General features: G+C 48.3%; 1 protein-coding gene across 2 annotated transcripts in view; it reads right to left on the bottom strand.

Moving 5' to 3' along the window:
- Nucleotides 1-22,277, bottom strand: part of LOC142309829 (synaptotagmin-15-like) — a 117,023-nt gene that overhangs the window by 35,881 nt on the left and 58,865 nt on the right. The gene's annotated exons all lie outside the window — the stretch shown is intronic.

Raw genomic sequence — 22,277 nt, forward strand, 5'->3', positions numbered from 1 at the left:
CTGAGCACCCCCCATCGTGCTCCATACCCCATCGTGCTCCATCACCCATGCTGCGCACCCCCCATCGTGTTTCATCCCCCCATTCTGGGCACTCCCCATCGTGGTCCACCCCCCATGCTGCACCCTCCATCGTGCTCCATCCCCCCATTCTGGGCACTCCCCATCGTGGTCCACCCCCCATGCTGCACCCTCCATCGTGCTCCATCCCCCATGCTGCACCCCCCATCGTGCTCCATCCCCCATGCTGTGCACCCCCCATCGTGCTCCATCCCCCATGCTGCGCACCCCCCATCGTGTTTCATCCCCCCATTCTGGGCACCCCCCATCATGGTCCACCCCCATGCTGCACCCCCCATCGTGCTCCATCCCCCCATTCTGCGTACCCCTCAGAGGAGTACAATAGGAGGATTATAATAGGAGGAGTATAATGGGAGGAGTAGTCCTGGGGAAAGAGGAGTATAATGGGAGGAGTTGTTCTGGGGGGGAGGTGTACAGGTGCCCAACGTGTGCGGGGGGTGTGGCCGAGCAGGCATAGTGTGAGGGGGCGTGGCCGAGCAGGCATAGTGTGAGGGGGCGTGGCCGAGCAGGCATCGCGTGTGCGGGGGGCGTGGCCTAGCGGGCATCGTGTGTGCGGGGGGCGTGGCCTAGTGGGCATCGCGTGCGGGGGCATGGCCTATCGGGCATCGCATGCGGGGGGCGTGGCCTAGCGGGCATCGCATGCGGGGGGCGGGCCTGGCCAAATGGTTAATCCATGCCGGGGGGCGAAGCCAGGCCGAGCCGAGCGGCCAATCCGTGTGGAGGGGCGGGGCCAGGCCGAGCCCAGCGGCCAATCCGACAGTTGTCACTGTAAGGACACAATTTTGGAGCAAGACAGACAGACAGAATAGGGCAATTCTTGGACTGCTGCTTTTTTTTTGGTAAAAAAAAAAAAAAAAAAAAAGTGACGTGGGGCCCCCCCAATTCTTCATATCCAGCACAAGAACAGCAGCAGCCGCAGGCTGCAACCCTCAGCTGTCAGCTGTACTTTGGCTTGTTATGAAAAATAGAGAGGATCCCATGCTTTTTTTTTTTTTTTTTTTTAAATTACTTGTTTTAAAAAAAAAAAAAGAAAAAAAAAAAATGATGTGGAGGTCCCTCCGTTTTTCTAAAGCCAGTCAAGGGGCAGAAAATAACTGGGGGCTAATAGGGTGGGAAGGCCTGGAGCTGTGACGTCAGAGGTTCACCCAAGTTCATTCTCATCGCGTGGCTCTGACTGTGTCGTGGCCTGATTTACAGTCACAGGTGAAGGACTCCAGCTATGATCGGAAATCACCTGAGTGACGGCACCGCTGATCGCGCGGCTCACCTCAGTTACTCGTGGAGGACTCCAGCTGTGGCAGTGACTAACCCGAGTGATATCACTGCTGATAGCATGACTCACTTCAGTTGCTACGTGGAGCTCACAGCGAGCAGTCATGCTCTACACTCCCTGACAGAAGTTCTGTCACTTATCCGTGTTATGTAAATAAAGCTTATAACTAGACTTTAAATTCATCCATTGGTTTTATAAATTATTCTTTGGAAAGCTGAAACCCTCCCAAATTTGGTTTAGGTTATGAAAATAGAGTTGCTGCAAAGCTAAAATATTGATCATTTAATGAACACAGAAAGGTCAGATTTTGGCAAGACAAAATTTTTGTTGACCACAGAAAGTAAGGTGAAAGATATGTTGCATTACATTGGTGAATGTTGTGGTGCTATTAAAGCCATATTTAATATTTTGTGTGACTTCCATGAGCTTGAAGGACTGCATCCATGCGGTTCAACAATGATTCATACACTAGATTGATGAAGTCATCAGGAATAGCAAAGAATGCAGTCTTACATGCCTCCCAGAGTTCATCAAGATTCTTTGGTTTTGTCTTCCAAGCTTCCTCTTTCTTCCTACCTTAAACATGCTCAATGATGTTCATGTCTGGTGACTGGGCTGGCCAGTCCTTGAGCACCTTGATCTTTGCCAGGAGGAACATTGTTGTAGAGATGGATGGATGAGATGGAGCACCATCCTGCTGCAGAATGTGACCCCTTTTATGATTGGGAATGTAAGAGGTATATAATACTTCTTGATATTTTAGACTATTGCCTTCCACCTTGCAAATATTTCGCACCCCCCCATACTGAATGTAACCCCAGACCATGATCTTTCCACCACCAAACTTAACTGTTTTCTGGGTGTATTTTGGATCCATACAGGCTCCAGTAGGTCTCCTGCAGTATTTGCGGTGGCTGTGGTGTAATTCAACTGAAGATTCATCAGAGAAATCCAATTTCTGCCACTTTGCCAGCGTCCATCTGTTTAGCAGGCTGTGGGACTTTGCAAATGCAACACGGTTTTTTAATTGCCATTTGTTTAGTGCTGGCTTTTGGGCACTGATTCGACCATAGAGGCCATTTCGAGACATAATCCTACAAACTGTTCTAGTTGACACAGGGACTTGAGGTGACCAGGCCTATTGGAGCTCTGCTGCAGTGGACGAGGGGTAGGCTTTGGATTTTCTAACCAACAAACGTTCCTCCTGAGCAGTTGTCTTGCGGGGTCTGCTGGACCTGGGCTTGTTAAAAACATCTCCAGTCTCTTCAAATCTTTTTTTAATTATTTGTACTTGATGCTGAGACACATTAAAGGTTCCAGCCACCTCTGCACTGGATCTGGTCTTCAACCTCTTGATAATCAAGGCTTCGGTTGCGGGGTGGATTTTTGGCATGTTGTCAGAGGTCAAGTTTCAGTTCAAGTGAAGGTCTGGGGTGCTGGGTTTCTTTTTATACACACCCACTAATCAACCAATCATTTAATGAGCACCGTTGAGTATGTAAACTAGGATTCGGTGCACTATATGACAAGGTGACAAAACGTTTGTCTTGCCAAAATCTGACCTTTCTGTGTTCTTTAAATGATCAATATTTCAGCTGTGCAACAACTTTATTTTTATAACCTAAACCAAATTTAGGAGGGTTTCAGCTTTCAAAAGAGTAAATTTATAAAACCAATGGATGAATTTAAAGTCAGGTTATAAGCTTTTATTTATATAAACATGAATAAGCGACAGAACTATCAGGGAGTGTATGGCTGCTTGCTGTGAGTGTCAGATGTAGCAGTGCTGGAAGCGTCGTAGGACCTCGTGTGGATTACGCCGGACCTGCCGGGTGTTTGGGGGGGTTAATAAAGTGGTGACAGAGGGTGGCTTTTTTTTTTCTTTTATTTAAAATAAAGAATTTTTCGGTGTTCGTGTTTATTTACTTTCACTTACAGATTAGTGGTGAGGGGGTGATTTATAGATGCCTTCCATCACTTATCTAGGACTTGGTAGCTGCTGTGGGCTGCCATTAACTCCTTATTACCCCGAAGGCCACCACATCAGGGCAATCAAGATGAGCCGGGTAAAGTCCCGGGACTGTTGCATCTAATGGATGCAGCAATTACGGGCGCTGCTGGCTGATATTTTTAGGCTGGGGTGCTCACAATAACGTGGATCTCCCCAGTCTGAGAATACCAGCCATCAGATGTGAGGTTTTATCTTGGCTGGGTATCAAAATTGAGGGGGGGGACCGCACAGCATTTTTTAAAATTATTTATTTATTGTACTGTACGATATAGACCCGCCTACCGGCGACTGTGATTGGTTGCAGTAAGACAGCTGTCACTCAGCGTGGGGGCGTGTCTGACTGCAACCAATCATAGGCACCGGTGGATTGGGGAAAGAGTGAAAATGAAAGGAGCCTAATGAGCAATTGCAGTGAATATTAAATGAACCTAATGAGCGGTCGGCACTTTTAGAAGCAGGAGACGCCATAACAGCCTCGCTGCGCCGGTGATCAGCGTGAGAGAGAGAGAGAAAATGGAAAAAAGTTGATGACCTGCGTTTTTGTTGACAAAAATGCATCCAAAAGACAGTGTAACTGCACAGCTAAATATTTTGGTTGCGTTTTGGACACACCTCATTAATTTCAATGGGTGGAAAATGTTCACAAAACGCAATGAAGAAGAAGTGACATGCTGCTTTTTTTTAGGCAATGATTTTGACAAATATTTGTCAAACAAACCAACGTGCGCATGAAATTTCTGGTTTATCATAGACTTTCCTGGGGAAGCAAAACGCATGCATTTTGTCGAATGACAGTGCAGTTTAAAACGCAACCAAAACGTAAGAAAAAAAAAAAAACACACGTGCGCACATAGCCTTATGGAGATGGTGATCACTCAAGGAATAGAACTTAGATTCTGTTCCCAATGGTCTGGACATCATGTTTATGTAACGCCCCAGCAGCGGTCGAACTGCTCGGATTCGGACGTCGCTACTCGTGGCTTTCCGGACCCGGGGGCTAAAAGGGTCACACCAGAATGAAGAAGGGGGGTATTTACAGGGGAGAAATAGTTTGTGACACCACCCGTGGAGTGCGGCAATAGGGAGTACCCGGGGTGATGGAGTGGGGCAGCCAGATGACATTACCCTCCATGGGTAAGGAAAGGCCCCAGGACTCTGGTTAGTTGGAGACAGTGTAGGGGGAGCGCAGGGCTGGGTGGGAGTAGGGTTTAATCACGTACTCACTCAGCAAGAAACCAGATGCTGACAACGTAGTAAACCAATTCTCTGGGTGCCAATGCCCTCTTGGCGAGCTCGTCCGGGTCCCATCCCCTGCTGTACTGCATGGTGGTCCACGGACTGCCTCCTGGCACTGTATTTTAGAGTGTTCAGTTGGCTTGTCAGCTTGGATCTTTCCAGGCCCTGCTCCTTGCTAGGAGTAGCAGAGGAGCTTGCGCTCAGGAGTAGAGATGAGCGAACCTGTCGCGGTTCGGCTCGAGCTTGGTTCGGCGAACGGTTCGAACCCCATAGGAAACAATGGGAGGCAATCACAAACCCATAAAAACACCTAGAAAACACCCTCAAAAGGAGTCCAAAAGGTGACTAACAACTCACAACACAACACAAACACATGGGAAAGTGACAAGAACAAATTCTCATGCGAAAGCAAAACAGCGTTACGAGGAAAAAAAGGATGAGACACAGATATAGGCATGGCATGCCCTTTTAAAATCATGTAAAACACCGCAAGGTGACTCCAAGCGGAGTCTCCTTTTTTTCCAAAAATTGGGCCACACAGACACCCCTTCAGTGGCAGAACTTGTGCCCCAGTTGTACACTTCACAGCTAAATTTGCATCAAGCATATTCCAAATCCACAAGCATTTACTCTCCCCAGGATGACACAGGGGTAGTAAATTCCTTGTGGATCCATGACTTGTTCATTTTGATGAACGTTAGTCTGTCCACATTGTCACTGGACAGATGCGTGCGCTTATCTGTCAGCACACACCCAGCAGCACTGAAGACACGTTCAGAGACAACGCTGGCAGCTGGACACGACAAGATCTCCAAGGCGTAAGTGGAGAGCTCTGGCCATTTTTCAAGATTTGAAGCCCAATATGAGCAAGGCTCCATTTGCAAAGTCATGGCATCGATGTTCATTTGAAGATACTCCTGTATCATCCTTTCCAGCCATTGACTATGTGTTAGACTTGTTGTCTCTGGTGGCCTTGCAAAGGATGGTCTAGAAAAATTATGAACAGATTTAATAAAATTGCTGTTACCAGCACCAGATACGGTGCTGCTGGTACGGTTAGACTGTTGATGATGACGTGACCGTCCCATGTTTGTCAAGTTACAACTGGGAGATTCACTCCGTGCACCACGGTTGTTTGGTGGAAAAGCCGAGCTAAGATCGAGTAACAGCTTCTGCTGATACTCCTGCATACGTGCGTCCCTTTCTATGGCTGGAATTATGTCACAAAATTTGGACTTGTACCGGGGATCTAATAGTGTGGCAAGCCAGTAGTCATCATCACTTCTAATTTTGACAATACGAGGGTCATGTTGGAGGTAGTGCAGCAAGAAGGCGCTCATGTGTCTTGCGCAGCCATGCGGACCAAGTCCACGCTGTGTTTGTGGCATAGAGGTGCTAACCTTTCTTTCTTCCTCTGACATCTCCCCTCTTTCAGCTGAAATTTGACCAAGGTCTCCCTCATCCGCTGAGTCTTCCATGTCCATGGACAGTTCGTCCTCCATTTCTTCATATTCTCCTGCATCTTCCTCAACATTTTGCCTGCTACCATGCGCCCTTGTTGATCCCTGTCCCCCATGGTCCCATGCCTGCAACCTTGGTGATGATGAATGTCTGGACCTTGGTGATGTTGTTGTCCTTTGCGCATATGAATCCTCCTGTACTTCCTCCCATTCCTGTTGTCCCACCCCATGACTCCGAATAGTGTTTAGCGTGTGCTCCAGCATGTGAATGACTGGAATTGTCATGCTGATAATGGCATTCTCAGTGCTAAACATATTCGTCGCCATGTCGAAACTGTGCAGAAGGGTGCATAGGTCCTTGATCTGAGACCACTCCATCAGCGTGATCTTTCCCACCTCTGCATCTCGTTGTCCCAGGCTATACGGCATGACGTATTGCACCAGGGCTCGGCGGTGCTGCCACAGTCGCTATAACATGGGGAGAGTCGAATTCCAGCGTGTCGGCACATCGCATTTCAGGCGATGAACCAGCAGGCCGAAAGACTTCTGGAGCGATGCAAGTCGCTCAGCAGCGGTGGTTGAATGGCGGAAGTGAGCAGACAGTTTTCGTGCCCTGTTCCGAAGGCCATCTAGGCCGGGATAGTGTGTTAAAAATTACTGGACAACAAGGTTCAACACGTGAGCCATACAAGGCACGTGTGTCACCTTGCCCAGGCAAAGGGCCGCACCCAGGTTTGCAGCATTGTCGCACATGGCCTTACCAGGCTGCAGGTTGAGTGGAGACAACCATTTACCAAACTCAGTCTCCAGAGCTGCCCACAACTCAGCCGCTGTGTGACTCTTAGTTCCAAGACATCTCAAGATAAAGACCGCCTGATGCCGTTGCGCTCTGCTGCCAGCATAGTAAGGAGGGGTGCGTGATTCCTTCTGCGCAGTTACAACGCTGGTAGCCTGACCATGCAGGCTTGGGGTGGAGGTGGAGGACCCAGTTGAGGTTGAGGAGGCAGAAGCAGTGGAAGAACTTGGACATACAGAGGATTGATGCCCAAGTCGTGGGGACGGCAAGACTTGTGCAGCAGACCCTTCACCATCTATCACCATAGTTACCCAGTGCCCAGTCAGCAACATGTAACGTCCCTGTCCATGCTTACTGGTCCAAGTATTGGTGGTGAAATGCACCCGTTCACACACAGAATTTCTCAAGGAAGCGGTGATGTTGTGTGCGACATGCTGGTGTAGCGCAGGCAGACCTTTCTTAGAGAAGTAGTGGCGACTAGGCATCTGGTACTGGGGCACAGCAACAGACATAAGGTCTTGAAAATCCTGTGTGTCCACCAGGCGGAAAGGCAGCATTTCAGTAGCCAAGAGCTTACAGAGGGATAAAGTCAACCTCTTAGCTTTGTCATGGGTTGCAGGAAATGGCCTTTTATTTGTCCACATCTGAGGGACAGAGATCTGGCTGCTGTGTGTAGACGGTGTTGAGTAGGGTGTCCCTGGAAAAATGCAGGTTTGTGAGGAAAGTGCAGGCGTAGACATGATGTTGCCTTCATCCAACGTTGGTGCTATCGATATCTGAGGGAGCTGTACACACGCACTTGTTTCCCCTTCCAAACCAACTGACGACCTACCAAGCAAACTGCCTGTTGCGGTTACAGTGGTGGAAGGTGTGCGTGGAAAAACAGGTGTGACAGCTGTCCCCACAGTCCTACAAGATGAAGAGCGCGCAAATGCACTGGAAGGGGAAGGTGGTGGATGGTCCGCTCCGCTAGGCCGCATTGTAGCACGGTGAGCTTCCCACTGGGACATATGATATTTATTCATGTGACGATTCATGGAAGAAGTTGTCTAACTGCTGAGGTTTTTGCCTCTAACAGATTCCCGACAAGTTTTACAGATCACATGATTTGAGCGATCCTTTGCAAGGTCAAAAAAGGACCAGGCTAGGCAAGGCTTAGAGGACATGCGACCTGTTGAGCCACCCCGACTAGTGCTCAGAGGCAGAGTGGTGGCTGAGGATGCAGTTGTAGACGTGCTACCAGTACTCCTTCTCTGTCCAGGAAGGTGCAAGGTAACTTCGTTATTAGTTGCATCTTCCTCCACCGCCTCTGTTGACCTCCTCAAGTGCCCGACTGTGGCTTGACAGTAGGTGGGATCTAGAACTTCCTCATCAAGCGTTGCATTTGCACTCCCCTCACCCTCAGACCGAGCCTCTTCCTGCCCTGACCGAATATTTAAGTTGTCATCCCATACTGTTATCTGCGTCTCATCGTCATCAGTATGTTCCTCACTGTCTATTACAACAGGTGTTACAGTTTGTGAATAAGGGTCAACATTATGCTCGGAAACTTGGTCATCACGGCCTGAATCTGAGTCACAAAGGTTCTAGGCATCACTGCAGACAATTTCCTGGTCTGTACTCACTGTAGCTAGGAAGCAGACCTCTGATTCCCAGGCTATAGTGTGACTGAACAGCTCTGCAGACTCAGCCATCTCTGTTCCACCATACTGTGCAGGGCGGATGGAGACTTGAGAGCTGAGAGAAAGCAAGTGTGATTGGGATGACAACTCAGAGGACTGTTTTTTTTTTTATGCAGTAGTTGAGGTGGAGGAGAGGGCACTTGTTGGAGCACTTGAGATCCATTCAAGCATGTTCTTTTTTTGTGCATCATCTACCTTTGTTCCAGTTGTTCATGTCTGTAAAAAAGGGAGCACATCGGATTGTCCACGGAAAGTAGTAGACATCTTACTTTTGCTGGAAGATGGCCTATCTTCAGCAGATGTTAATGTAGCTTTGCCACCTTCCCCACGGACAAAAACTTTTTTTCCTTTTCCAACACGCCTGTTCCCCTTTCCACCAGCATCTGTCATTTTGCCACTAATTTTGATAGCGACAAGATTGTCCACTTAAAATGTGGTAGTAAAAATTGAGAGGTGGTGTAGATTGCAGAGGTGGTCTAGCTGTATTGACAGCAGAAGAAACAACACTGACTATCCCTGACAATGCAACTATGGCCCTTAAACTGGCAGCACAGTTTGCTATTATAATAACTTAGCAAAAATGAGCTTGAGGGTGCAATGCAGAGGTGCTGGAAATTGCTTGGCACCAGTGGGACAATAATGGAGTCCAACAGCCACTTTTAGGATGCCACTAACTGGCAGCACTCTTTTACATTAAAATAGCTTTGCAAAAATTGGCAGGAGGGGAGAATACAGAGGTGGTGGGACTTGCTTGGCACAAGTGGCACAATAATGGAGGACAGCAGCCACTCTTTGGATGGCACTAACTGGCAGCACTCTGCAATTAAAATGCCTTTGCTAAAAAGGGCAGGAGGGTACAGTGTCCGGGTTGTGGGTCAGTGTAGAGGAAAGGAAGCCTCACTTTCTATCCCTCCTAATGGTGAAATGCAGCAAGGAAGTCCCTAAGCTTAGCTACACAGACGCTGTTATCTGTAGCTGTAAAAAGCATTTCCACGGACCTGACTGTCACCTATGGCTCTGAGCCAGCTGTAATTAGCCCTTAAAAGGGCTGAAATAAAATTCTGTCCCTAATCTATAGAACGCTGTGTGTATAGCGTACACAGCAGGATCGGCGACAGGAGCTGCGTGACAGGTGACTGACACCCAGACGCAGAAGGCAGATAATGGCGTGCTGGAAGAAAATGTCCGTTTTTATAATGCAAGGACATGTGACATGGACAGCCTATGAGACATGCCCTTGCTTGTCTGGCAAAAAGTCCACTTAGCCGTGTGTGTCTGGGATTGGCTGACATGATGGCCTGCCCCACTACACGAGCGCCTAGGGAAGGAAGAAGAAAAAAAATTAAAAAATGACGATCGTCATTATCCCAGCAGCAGTGATCTGAACGCGCAGCCCGCGCACACTATACGCTGAAATTTGATAATACTGTGAGTCACAGAGTGACTCACACTATTACAGTGAAAAGCCAGCTAGTAATTAGCTAGGCTTTTTGCTGATAGAGAACGGTTCTCTAACGTAACTCGCGCTAACGAACTTTTAGCAAAAAGCTTGAGTTCTAGTTCGATCTAGAACACCCCCCAGAATCACTCGAACCGCGAACTGGAGAACCACGAACCACGCTCAACTCTACTCCGGAGCTCACGCTTGGGATTTCAGTTGGCTGCTTTGCTTGGAAAGCCCTATCCCCCTCATTGCGCTAGTGCCCCCGATCTATGAGCTTCATGGGAACAGTCCATATAGGCCCTGTATTCCGCAGGTTAATTGTTAGGTTGCTTAAAGCTTCTCCCCGACCTAGGGTCCATGTACCCTGACATGCCTTCAGTCCCAGCCCAGCTAATGAACTACTCCTCTCCGTTTGCTCCCCTAGAGCTGACTGCTCTCTTCGCTCCCCTGGAGTTAACTGCCTTGTCACCTCCCACCTCCCTGCCTGACCCCTAGGTGGCCGGCCGTATTCCAGCTTAAGCAGCCCACTGGTGTGCCTGACAGGTGTGGTGCGAGGCGTAACTAGGATTTGCTGTTGGAAGCAATACCGCAAGATAGGGACTTAGAACCATGGGGGTTTGAGTCCTGCACAGGGAGAGAAAGATTGTGCAGAACCCTGTGACGACCTGACTAGTCCAGGGTGTCACATTTAGATGGAAAGTAACATCGAAAGTTGAACATACATGCAGTCTCTGTAACAAAAATGAATGTCCATCAACAAATCCGGACACTACATGCAATATTTATAAAGTGCATAAATCAGTCATGTTGGCATAGACGACAAACCTAGGCAAGCAGATTCTGAGTTGGATCCCCACAGTAAATTTCAGTTATTCTCATGGACTTAAATGAAATGACAGAATGGTGTGCCTGATCAAAAGACTAAGTATAGTTTTAAAAAAGGATGCCAATGCAGTGCATTATCAAACATGTTGTTGGTTGCCACCCACCAGTTAACCATTTACCCATAACCAGATAAGTTATAGGCCACTTGGACATTGCCAAGGCTGTGTTTACATTAAAAAGCTCAAAAGATGTTGGTACAGAGCTAGAGTCCTCATTGTCACATTTAGGGTCTTTACAATATTACAAATCGCGGTGAAACAATTTGTCATCAAAGTTTCTTTAAAAATAGCTAGGTTTGTCTAATTCAAATTTTATAAGATGTCGCTACAACTATTACTGACTAAATATATATCAATTAATTGTAATCTAATATATAACTCATAACCAAGTACCATATAGCACAAGCTTACTCCTCAGCACGTTACACTTCAATGTATGTTTAAAAACAAGATGTGAGAAGCAAAATTACTTGTATGGTACAATACTTCGCCCAACCTATAAATAAAACAGGATTACACTGCTAGGATAAAGGCCCGACATTATATGGACCACACCATTCATAGTCCACAGCTCACAGCCCTTTACCTTCCAGGACTAAAACTCCTAATCAGTTTGTTTTTTTGCAAAATAAGCTGGGCAAACTGAATGTTCATATCTAGGAGTTATCTGTAAAAGTCCAGATCCGCGTTGGTTCAAAAGTTCCCAACCATCGAACCTGGGCCCGGAATTCTCAGAGAAATTCGGGTAATAATTCAAATCCAGCAACTTGGGTAATTAAAAAAAAAAAAAAATAAAAAGATAAAAAGGTAAAGCAGGCGCATTATACTTACAGAGTCTCTCATATGCGATGTACACTGTTTCCAGGGCTGTTCATACTGTTTCTAGGACCGCTCATTAACCTCATACATAAGCACTTCTTTCCCCGCCCACTGACAGTCCCGGTATCTGGTTGCAGTCAGACGTCCCCCCACCCTGTGTGACAGCATGTCAGTCTGCTTTCAATCAGAAGCGCTGAGTGTGCATCTATATTGGTTTAAAAATAAAAAATAAAAAAAAATTGGGGTAGGGTCCCCCATATTATGATACCCAGCACAGATAAAACATACTGCTGCAGCCCCCAGTCATGTGCTTATCTTGGCTGTGTACAAATATAAGAGGGACTATAATGCAACTTTTTTAAAATTTAAATAAATAATTTTAAAAAAACGGCGTGCGGTCCACCTCAATTTTGATATCCAGCCATGATAAAGCAGACAGCATGGGGTTGCTATTCTCAGGCTGGGGAGACTCATGCCATATGGGACCCCCCAGCACAAAAATATCAGCCTGCAGCTGCCCAGAATTGTCACACGGGGCTGGGCAGGAGGACGGCAATCCCAAGAAGAGAGGAGTCACCGGACCAAGAGCAGCAACACCCATTGGTCTGAACCGCCCCACAGGGTGAGTATTATAAGCAAAATAGAAGCCTCTGTGTGGATGATGTATGATGCATCATCCACACTGAGCAGGGAAGGACGACGGTGATGGACGAGAGATAGGAGACGTCAGACAGAGACCAGCAATGCCCATCAGACCGGACTGCCCCTCAGGTGAGTATAATAAAAGGTCTTTTTTATATTATACAAATCAGCTTGGGGATAAATACAGTACTCTAGAATTCAGTATATAAGGGTTACAGGTGGTGGCCGCAGTTTACATGGGACAAATCTGGTGACAAGTTCCATTTAACGTTGCTGCTTTATTAAACATACTAGAAGTTGGCCCGATTCTACGCATCGGGTATTCTAGAATTTACGTATTGTGTAGTTAATGTATGATTTTTGTATATATATTATATATATATATATATATATATATATATATATATATATATATATAGATATATAGATATAGATATAGATAGATAGATGTTGTTGTCTGTAGTTAGCAATGTGTAGGGTGCTGTACATGTTCTGGGTGTTGTCTGGGTGTGGCGGGGGGTGAGAGCGGTGTTTGTGTGTTGCGTTGTTTGTAGAGCGCTGTGTGTCTGTATCATTGTGTACGCGTGTTGCGCGGTTTGTGTGGGTGTGTGTGTGTGTGTTTTGGGGGAGGTATGTTTTGTGCAATGTGTGTTGCGCGGTATGTGCGTATATTTGTGTGTGCCGCGGTGTTTGTGTGTTGGGTGTTGTATGTGTGCGGCGTTGTGTGTGTGGGTGTCTGTTTAGGGCAGTGTTTGTGGTTCCCAGTGTGTGTGTGGTGTGTTGTGCAGTGCGTGTGTGGCAGTGTGTGTGTGTGTGTGTGTGTGTGTGTGTGTTTTGGAGGGAGATGTGCACCCCCCATCGTGCTCCATCCCCCATGCTGCGCACCCCCCATCATGCTCCATCCCCCATGCTGCGCACCCCACATCATGCTCCATCCCCACTCCCCATTGTGCTCCATCCCCCATGCTGCGCATTCCCCATCGTGCTCCATCCCCCATGCTGCGCATTCCCCATCGTGCTCCATCCCCCATGCTGCGCATTCCCCATCGTGCTCCATCCCCCATGCTGCGCACTCCCCATCGTGCTCCATCCCCATGCTGCGCACTCCCCATCGTGCTCCATCCCCCATGCTGCGCACCCCCCATCGTGCTCCATCCCCCATGCTGCGCACTCCCCATCGTGCTCCATCCCCCATGCTGCGCACCCCCCATCGTGCTCCATCCCCCGTGCTGTGCACTCCCCATCGTGCTCCATCCCCTATGCTGCGCACTCCCCATCGTGCTCCATCCCCCATCGTGCTCCATCTCCCATGCTGCGCACTCCCAAACGTGCTCCATCTCCCATGCTGCGCACCCCCCATCGTGCTCCATCCCCCATGCTGCGCACTCCCCATCGTGCTCCATCCCCCATGCTGCGCACTCCCCATCGTGCTCCATCCCCCATGCTGCGCACTCCCCATCGTGCTCCATCCCCTAGGCTGCGCACTCCCAATCGTGCTCCACAGTCACACATCAGACATTAAACACGCACACATCTGATCGCATACACTCACACACACACCCCACTTCTCCCTGTGCCAACCGGTGGCCGGTCCCAGCAGCTGTGCTGCACGCCGTGCTCCTCTGCCGACACTCACAGATCCGATCGCATACACACACTCACACACATCCGATCGCATACACGCGCTGACACAATCACAACATCCGGAGATACCACATGCTTCCGGCCATGTGATCCTCCGGCAGGTCCTGGAAGATCACTACACAGTATCGCCACCGAGAAGCAAGCGATATCACGGGATGTTGTGAGTATGTGGATGCGGTGTGTGTGTGCGCGTGTGTGTGCGTGCGTTCGTTCCGCCACTGCAGGCCCTTGATGCGCTCACCTCGTGTGGGGGGCGGAGCCTGGGCGATCGGCCAATTCGTGCAGGGGGGCGGAGCCTGGGCGAGGAGAGTGGCCAATCTGTGTGAGGGGGAGGAGCCAAGGCGATCGGCCAATCCGTGCGGGGGCGGAGCCTGGGCGAGGAGAGCGGCCAATCTGTGCGAGGGGGAGGAGCCGAGGCGAGCGTCCAATCCGTGCAGGGGGCGGGGCCATGGCGAATCCGTGAAGCCGAGCGGCCAATCTGTGCGGGGGGCGGGGCCATGGCGAGCCCAGCGGCCAATCCGCTGTTTGTCACCGTAAGGACATGGCCAATCCGTGCGAGGGGGGAACGGACCCGAGGCGAGCGACCAATCCGTGCGGGGGGAGGAGGCGAGGCGAGCGGCCAATCTGTGCAGGGGGGCGGGGCCATGGCGAGGCCAGCAGCCAATCCGCTGTTTGTCACCGTAAGGACATGTCCCGGGACACAATTTTGGAGCAAGACAGACAGACAGACAGAATAAGGCTATATATATATATATATATATATATATATATATATATATATATATATATATATATATATATATATATATATATATATATATATATATATATATATATATATATATATATATAACTACATCGCTGTTGCAGGTGTGCATTATGGCCATTTACCAACATGTGTTACACAGGCCTAAGACCGATATCAGAAGCAGTTTTTTGATCAGGATTTATGTGGCACTCATGCTTTTGGCTTGCAAAGGATATAAATAACTTCCAAGTTTTGGACCCATTCCTGGTTTTGGGTTATAAATACTGATCCAAAATATTGCAGTGGGGAAATTACTATGGATAAGGGCTGCTTCCACAGCATTATTTTTAAATGCTCAGTGTGAACTCCGTCTACCAGCCTGAGTCTGTCAATAAAAGTTACAAAAAGAAATTCAAAATCTCTTAGAAATGTATTATTGTATAGTTATAGTTATGTTATAGTTATAGTTAAGAGTTGCCAAGCATGGTTGTCTATTGATTGTGGTGTTGTAGATCAGCATCATACAACTAAAATTCACATGAAAAAATAAAAATCCTACAAATACTCTAGTCTCAGTGTAGTAGTTGTAACTAAATAACATTCGCTGGCATGGCCCTTACTTTTTAAATTAATATAAAAACAGGCCATACTAAAGTTAATCAGCCCCACCTAAATTAATTTAGATATTATCATAACTTAATTATTAACGGAAGGAAAATATCACATCATGAATATGATTTTACTGGACACAAGTGCTAGCTGCACAATATATTAAATTACTCTTTGTGACCTTCAGACAGATTTCATGACATTTTCAAGGTCACCATCCTGCAAGCTTCACAATAATGACTCAACCTTATTTGTCATTTGCATCAGGCACATGACTCATTACCTTGATAGGATACAAGTCCAAATCTTATAGATGGATCCCTTGTCAGAAGTCCATCCGTAAATTCAATTTCCTATGAATGCAAACACTGAATTGTGTGTGATCACAAGCGGATCCTATGAAATTAAATCCAATGCTTATGATAAGAAAGTCTCACATTACCAGGGAAGGAAATAAAACAAACAAAAAACATAACAGGCACACCACAGAAGAAAATTCATTACAAACTTCACTTAAGAAGAAAATACTTTTGGCCACTTTCTGTAATTAAAAATGAAGTTGACAAACCATGGTACCAGTGCGAAAGCTTTCAATGTGTTCTAGCATTCTGTATCCAAATAATGTCTAATGTACTTTAGTAACGTATGAAGAATAATAATAAAAGTAGAGAAAATATAATAGTGGAACATACATCTGGTTATAGGCTTGAATCATTATGTCCTTATACTAAAAAGTGTAATGAAATAGCATTAGCAGCATGCTTTATTTAATAAGTGGTGGATTGTCTTCTGTCCATGCATGTGGTCCGTCCATCTAAAGATCATTTAATTGCCAATTATATAAGCACCTTGCTGTTTACGGCTCATAGGAAAGTAAACCCGTCTGTTAGATCTCTATCTAAACACTGTATGAAGATGAACTACCATCCAAAAATATTTTTATTTTACAAAGTATGGATAATACAGTATATGAAAACTAAAGTAAAAAGGGAAAATAAAAAATTATTTCAAAAGCAGAGAAAAAAAAAAATATCTACGTTTCTAATAAAAGTCCACATAGACATGGTTGTGCTAATACAGATTACATAATACCAGAACTGGTTTAAAGGGAACCTGTCAGCAGAAATTTCCCCTAAAACCTAACAGATTCCCCCTCTGCAGCTCCTGGGCTGCATTCTAGAAAGGTCCCTGTTATTATTGTGCCCCCTTTCTGACCAAAAAAAAGAGTTTATAAAGAGGTACCTTTTTGGCTTCGGATTCTATAAATGTGACATGGGGACGGGCAGCCTGATGGCCGTTATTCTGCCCCCTGGTCCTGTATGCCGCCCCCATCGCTGATTTCCATACTTTTGGACGCCGCCCACTGCTCCAGCCATCCCCGCGCATGCCCAGTGCCAGTCTCACGGGACTGAGCACTCTGACTGCTGGTGACGTGTGCGCAGGCAAGTGATTATGGGTGGGACTGTGACTGTTATCAGCAAGTACCCGCCCATAATCTCGTGAGCGTGCAAACCTCTCCAGCGGTCACACTGTGCTCAGTGTAGATGCTAGACCAGGGGTCGGGAACCTATGGCTCGCGAGCCAGATATGGCTCTTTTGATGGCCGTATCTGGCTCGCAGACAGGGCTCCTACCTGTGTATGGGAAGGATCAGGGCCGGCGCCAGCACCCGGCTACTCAGGGTGCCCCGGTGGCCGCGCTGTCACCGCCCCCCGCCGAGGATCGAGCTTTCAATTGCATCGGCATCGCAGGTGCCGATACAATTGAGAGCAATGATGAGAGAGTGAGCGGCGCGCTCTCTCTCTTATCATTCTCCCCGCTGTGACTGTCGGCGTTCTTCTGACAGCTCTGCAGCGAGCGCGATGACGTCATCACTGCGCGCCTGCTGAGAGGTCAGCGAGCGACAGCAATGGACGATGCGCCGAGGAGACCGGATCAGCGGGGGAACGAGGAGAAGTGAGCCGCCCCTCTACTGACACTGGGCTCCCCTGACTCACAGGCCGGCCACTACACAGTGGCACTAGTACACATAGGGGCCCGGCAGCCGCTCTGCGTCTATGTGTAGTGCTGCTGTGTAGTGGCCGAACTGTGAGTCAGGGGAGCCCAGTGTCAGTAGAGGGGCCCCTGACCTGGAGAGGCCACCAGCCATGTCTGTCGCTGCAGGAGTGCTAGTCCTGACCTGCACAGCAGACAGAATCTCCATCCTGCAGGACCTGCGATGATGTCACGCCCATGTGACTGTGTGGGAGGAGACACAGGATGCCGGGCAGAAAGCAAGAGAACTGAATCCTGAAGGAGATTTGGACACATGACTGGTAATAAGAAAAGAGGGGACATGAGGGTGAGGGGGGCTGCAGGGTGAGGGGCATATGAGGGCTGCAGACTGTGACAGAAGCATGTGAAGGGGTGCAGAGTGTTTGAGAGGGGTAAGTTGGGGTACAGGCAGGGTGAGATATGTGAGCAGGGTGTGTGATATGGGGGTGCAGGCTGTATGGGAAGCAGGGTATGTGACATATGGGGGTGTAGTGTGTGAGATCTGGGGGGTGCAGGCTGTATGGGGAGCAGTGTGTGTGTGTGTGTGTGTGATATGGGGGGTGCAGGCTGTATGGGAAGCAGGGTGTGAGAGATATGGGGGTGTAGGCTGTATGGGAAGCAGGGTGTGTGAGATATGGGGGTGTAGTGTGTGTGATATGGGGGTGCAGGATGTATGGGGAGCAGGGTATGCGACATATGGGGGTGTAGTGTGTGGGATATGGGGGGTGCAGGCTGTATGGGGAGCAGTGTGTGTGTGTGTGATATGGGGGGTGCAGGCTGTATGGGGAGCAGTGTGTGTGTGTGATATGGGGGGGTGCAGGCTGTATGGGAAGCAGGGTATGTGACATATGGGGGTGTAGTGTGTGAGATCTGGGGGGTGCAGGCTGTATGGGAAGCAGTGTGTGTGTGTGGGATATGGGGGGTGCAGGCTGTATGGGGAGCAGTGTGTGTGTGTGATATGGGGGGTGCAGGCTGTATGGGGAGCAGTGTGTGTGTGTGATATGGGGGGTGCAGGCTGTATGGGAAACAGGGTGTCTGGGCCACTGACAGATACAATTGCTCCAGCGGTCACTTAGTACACAAAGGAGTGTTCCTCTCTGCTGCACTAAGCCACCGCTGGACCTAAACAATAATTCGCTGTAAAATAATAAAATAGATAATTGACATAACTGACAATGCGTTGTGTGACATGTCCAATATTCCAGCTTCTTTCTTCTGCGAATGCCTCAAAGCTGGCATTCTCTCAACATCAGGTGGGAAGAATGCCAGCTTCCAGTCATGCGCAGGAAAAAGAAGAAGCCAGACTGCTGGACTGATGTCATGCATCGCAAGTTCACAATGTAAGTTATTTGATTTTTTTACTGCTAATTACCATTGTTTCAGTCCAGTTGTGGCTTTATACAGCAGGGAGGAGCATTCCTTGCTGTACTAAGTGAACATTGGAGCGATTGATCTGTCAATGGCCCTTTAAACATATTGTACGGCTCTCGCGGAATTATATTTCAAAATATGTGGCGTTTACGGCTCTCTTAGCCAAAAAGGTTCCTGACCCCTGTGCTAGACTGTATGGGCTGCTTCCAGGGATGACGTCCCTTTGTCACGCGATAGTATTTTGAACACGCCCCTATCACGTGACAAAGGGACGTCATCCCTGGAAGCAGCCCATACAGTCTAGCATCTACACTGAGCTCAGTGTGACCGGTGGAGAGGTTTGCGCGCTCACGAGATTATGGGCGGGTACTTGCTGATAACAGTCACAGTCCCGCTCATAATCACTTGCCTGCGCACACGTCACCAGCAGTCACAGTGCTCAGTCCCGTGAGACTGGCACTAGGCATGCGCGGGGATGGCTGGAGCAGTGGGCGGCGTCCAAAAGTATGGAAATCAGCGATGGGGGCGGCATACAGGACCAGGGGGCAGAATAACGGCCATCAGGCTACCCGCCCCCGTGTCACATTTATAGAATCCGAAGCCAAAAAGGTACCTCTTTATAAACTCTTTTTTTTGGTCAGAAAGGGGGCACAATAATAACAGGGACCTTTCTAGAATGCAGCCCAGGAGCTGCAGAGGGGGAATCTGTTAGGTTTTAGGGGAAATTTCTGCTGACAGGTTCCCTTTAAAGAAAGAAAAAAAAAAAAAAAAAAAGAAGAAGAGGACGATAAGAAACACAGAAGATAGAAGTCTGAGCCTTATCATTTTAACCCCTTTACGAGGAATGACGACCATAGCACGTCATGAGCAGGTGTCTTTTCCCGCATCATGACATGCTATGTCTGTAATTGCTTTAAAGAGTCTCTGTGTGAAAACACACAGTGAGAGCTCCATGCTGACAGCTGACTGGCACAGACAGATGAAGGGACTAATTACAGAGGTCCTTGCACTCTGATCGGTCAGTGAATCTGACTGACAGATAACAGCATGACTGTGTGGAAGGTGCTGAAACATCAGCATTTCCTGCACGATCATATCAGGAGCTCGGCTTAGATGACAGCGAAGATCCTGCTGTAACAGCTAGGGCCCATGGGCATGCCGTCCATGGCCGATTAACCCTCTAGATGCTGCGATCAAGAACAATCTCAGCATTTAGAAGGTTGTGAGAGGGAGTGTGCTCTCTCATCCCATCAGCATCCCCATGACAAAAATCACATTGAGATAAAAGGTTTTCATGGCAACCGGAGGTCAAGCAATGAACACCCAGTGTGCCAAGTATGGTGTTCTGTTAGACCCAGCCATCAGCAGGGTCTAACAGGCAATTAGTGTAATCTGATTAATGGGGGACATCAGCGCTCAATGGACCTGTGGGTCAGGTTAAGGAAGAAGTGATGTGGAGAAGGAAGGAGGTCTAAATTGGTTGACCCATGTATAGGTTTAAAAAAAAAAATGCTAGATAGAAACCCTTAATAAACAAGAAGAGTATAAAAAGAAAAAATTATGTAAAATCTATATTTATAAATAACTTACAAAACAAAAGATTAAGATAGAGTTGAAACCATTTTCCATCTCTATTCTTGGCTCATCCCATATCTACTCACTCTGATCCTGCGAACTCCCCTTTCCCTTTTTGACATGAAACATTTTTCCCCTAGTATTCAGTTCTATGCCCTTACGCCTATGCCATCACTACACTGCTGGCAGCCAGATTCCCATGCACAAACACACACACATCCATCACCAGACAGCTACAGGGCAATACCAACTGCTTTGCCTGTAAACTATTTAAACACTATTTTGTGCACCCATGTACTAACCCTGACGGAGTAACTCGATTGAAACGTGTAGGATTAGCATTCCCACAACCCTAACAGGTTCCCCGCCTGAGCTTTGTGATGTCACTTTGCTTCTGCGCATGTGCCAACCTGGCAGAGCAGCTTCCGGCTAGAGTTCCCTGCCACTCAGCGCCTCTGACTCCCGCATGGCTCTGACATGTAGCTTCCACAAGCACACAGGATCCCCTGTGCTTACCGTCCTCCCAGACGTTCACTACCAGTGAATAGAAACCTTCTCTTTCTTTTTCTACTGGAACGTCTATAAAAACAGATTTTTTTTGTACAAGTTTTTAATTTCTGCGAAGGGACCCCTAAACATGATCCCTGTGTCTTTCCTCTGCCAGTCTTCCTATTTCTCTATGAGGTCTTCTCCACCTAAAAGGACCTCCTGTATGCAGTGATGGACAATTGAACAAATCTCTTCATGTCATCTTCAGATGTGACGAGGATGCAGTTGCGTAGCAACTGCTTTTGCTGCCCGGAGAGGTCGTCAAATTTGCTGCCCCCCTCTGTTGGCCATCGATAATCCAGAATATATATAACTTGGGTATCTTGAGTATTGGGTGACGGATGGAGGGGGACAGTGGCTGATGGGGAGAGCGGTGGCGTATGAAGGGGGGCAGCGGCTGATTGGGAGAGCGGTGGCATATGAAGGGGGCAGCGGCTGATGTGGAGAGCGGTGGCGGATGCAGGGGGGCAGCGTCTGATGGGGAGAGCGGTGGTGGATGCAGGGGGGCAGCGGCTGATGGGGAGAGCGGTGGTGTATGGAGGGGGGTAGCATATGGCGGAGGGCGGTGGCAGATCGGAGGCAGTAACGGCACTGGATCGGGGACGATTACTTCTGCTGCCGCGGCGGCGCGGCTGAAAGGGGCAGTGGCGGGGGCAGCGGTGGATTGGGGGCTGATCGGGGGCACTTACCAAATGGCACTTGCAGGGATCACTCTCCTCAGCTTTCACGGATGAAGTGAAGCTGAGGGGAGTGGTCACCTAAAGGTCACCGGCCCCAGATCCAAGGTGATTGGAGAGATCGGTCAAAAGGCCGATCTCTCCAATGAGAGCTGGGGGCGGATGAAACAAAGTTCACTCAGCTCCAGCCAGTGATCATTGCTATAGCTGCACTGATCATGGCTGGATTTCAATGTTTCAGCCATATCACATATCCCATATCACAGTGGCAGTGATTGGCTGACGAACGCCGCTCAGCCAGTCACAGCCTACGTAGGTCCAGGGAAAAAGACACCACCCCTTCTGAGGTCAGGCAGAGGTCCCCTCATCCCCGAATCAAAGGTTTTTGCACACCGATCACAGCCACCGAGGCTCCGGGGTCACAATTTCAGCGAGTCGTTAAGTACCATGTCCCCATGACGTACCCAGTATGTCATGGGTCATTAAGAGGTTAATCAACAATTATTATTTGTTCTGTGTTTTTATATTTTTTAATTTTTTACCCCCAAAATGCCGCCCCCCCAACACGTGCCGCCTGGGGCGGACCGCCCCCTCCGCTCCCCCTTTGCTACGCCACTGCCAGGATCTGGTCATCCAGCACAGGGCTAAAACAGATACTCTCCTCCTCATGGGATAGAACACAATTAGGACTTTGACTGAATATCACCCGACCAGCATGTAAGGGCTCACTTTCAGTTTGCGTCAAA

This window comes from Anomaloglossus baeobatrachus, chromosome 5 (assembly GCF_048569485.1).
Source record: "Anomaloglossus baeobatrachus isolate aAnoBae1 chromosome 5, aAnoBae1.hap1, whole genome shotgun sequence".
In the NCBI taxonomy this organism is placed as follows: domain Eukaryota; kingdom Metazoa; phylum Chordata; class Amphibia; order Anura; family Aromobatidae; genus Anomaloglossus; species Anomaloglossus baeobatrachus.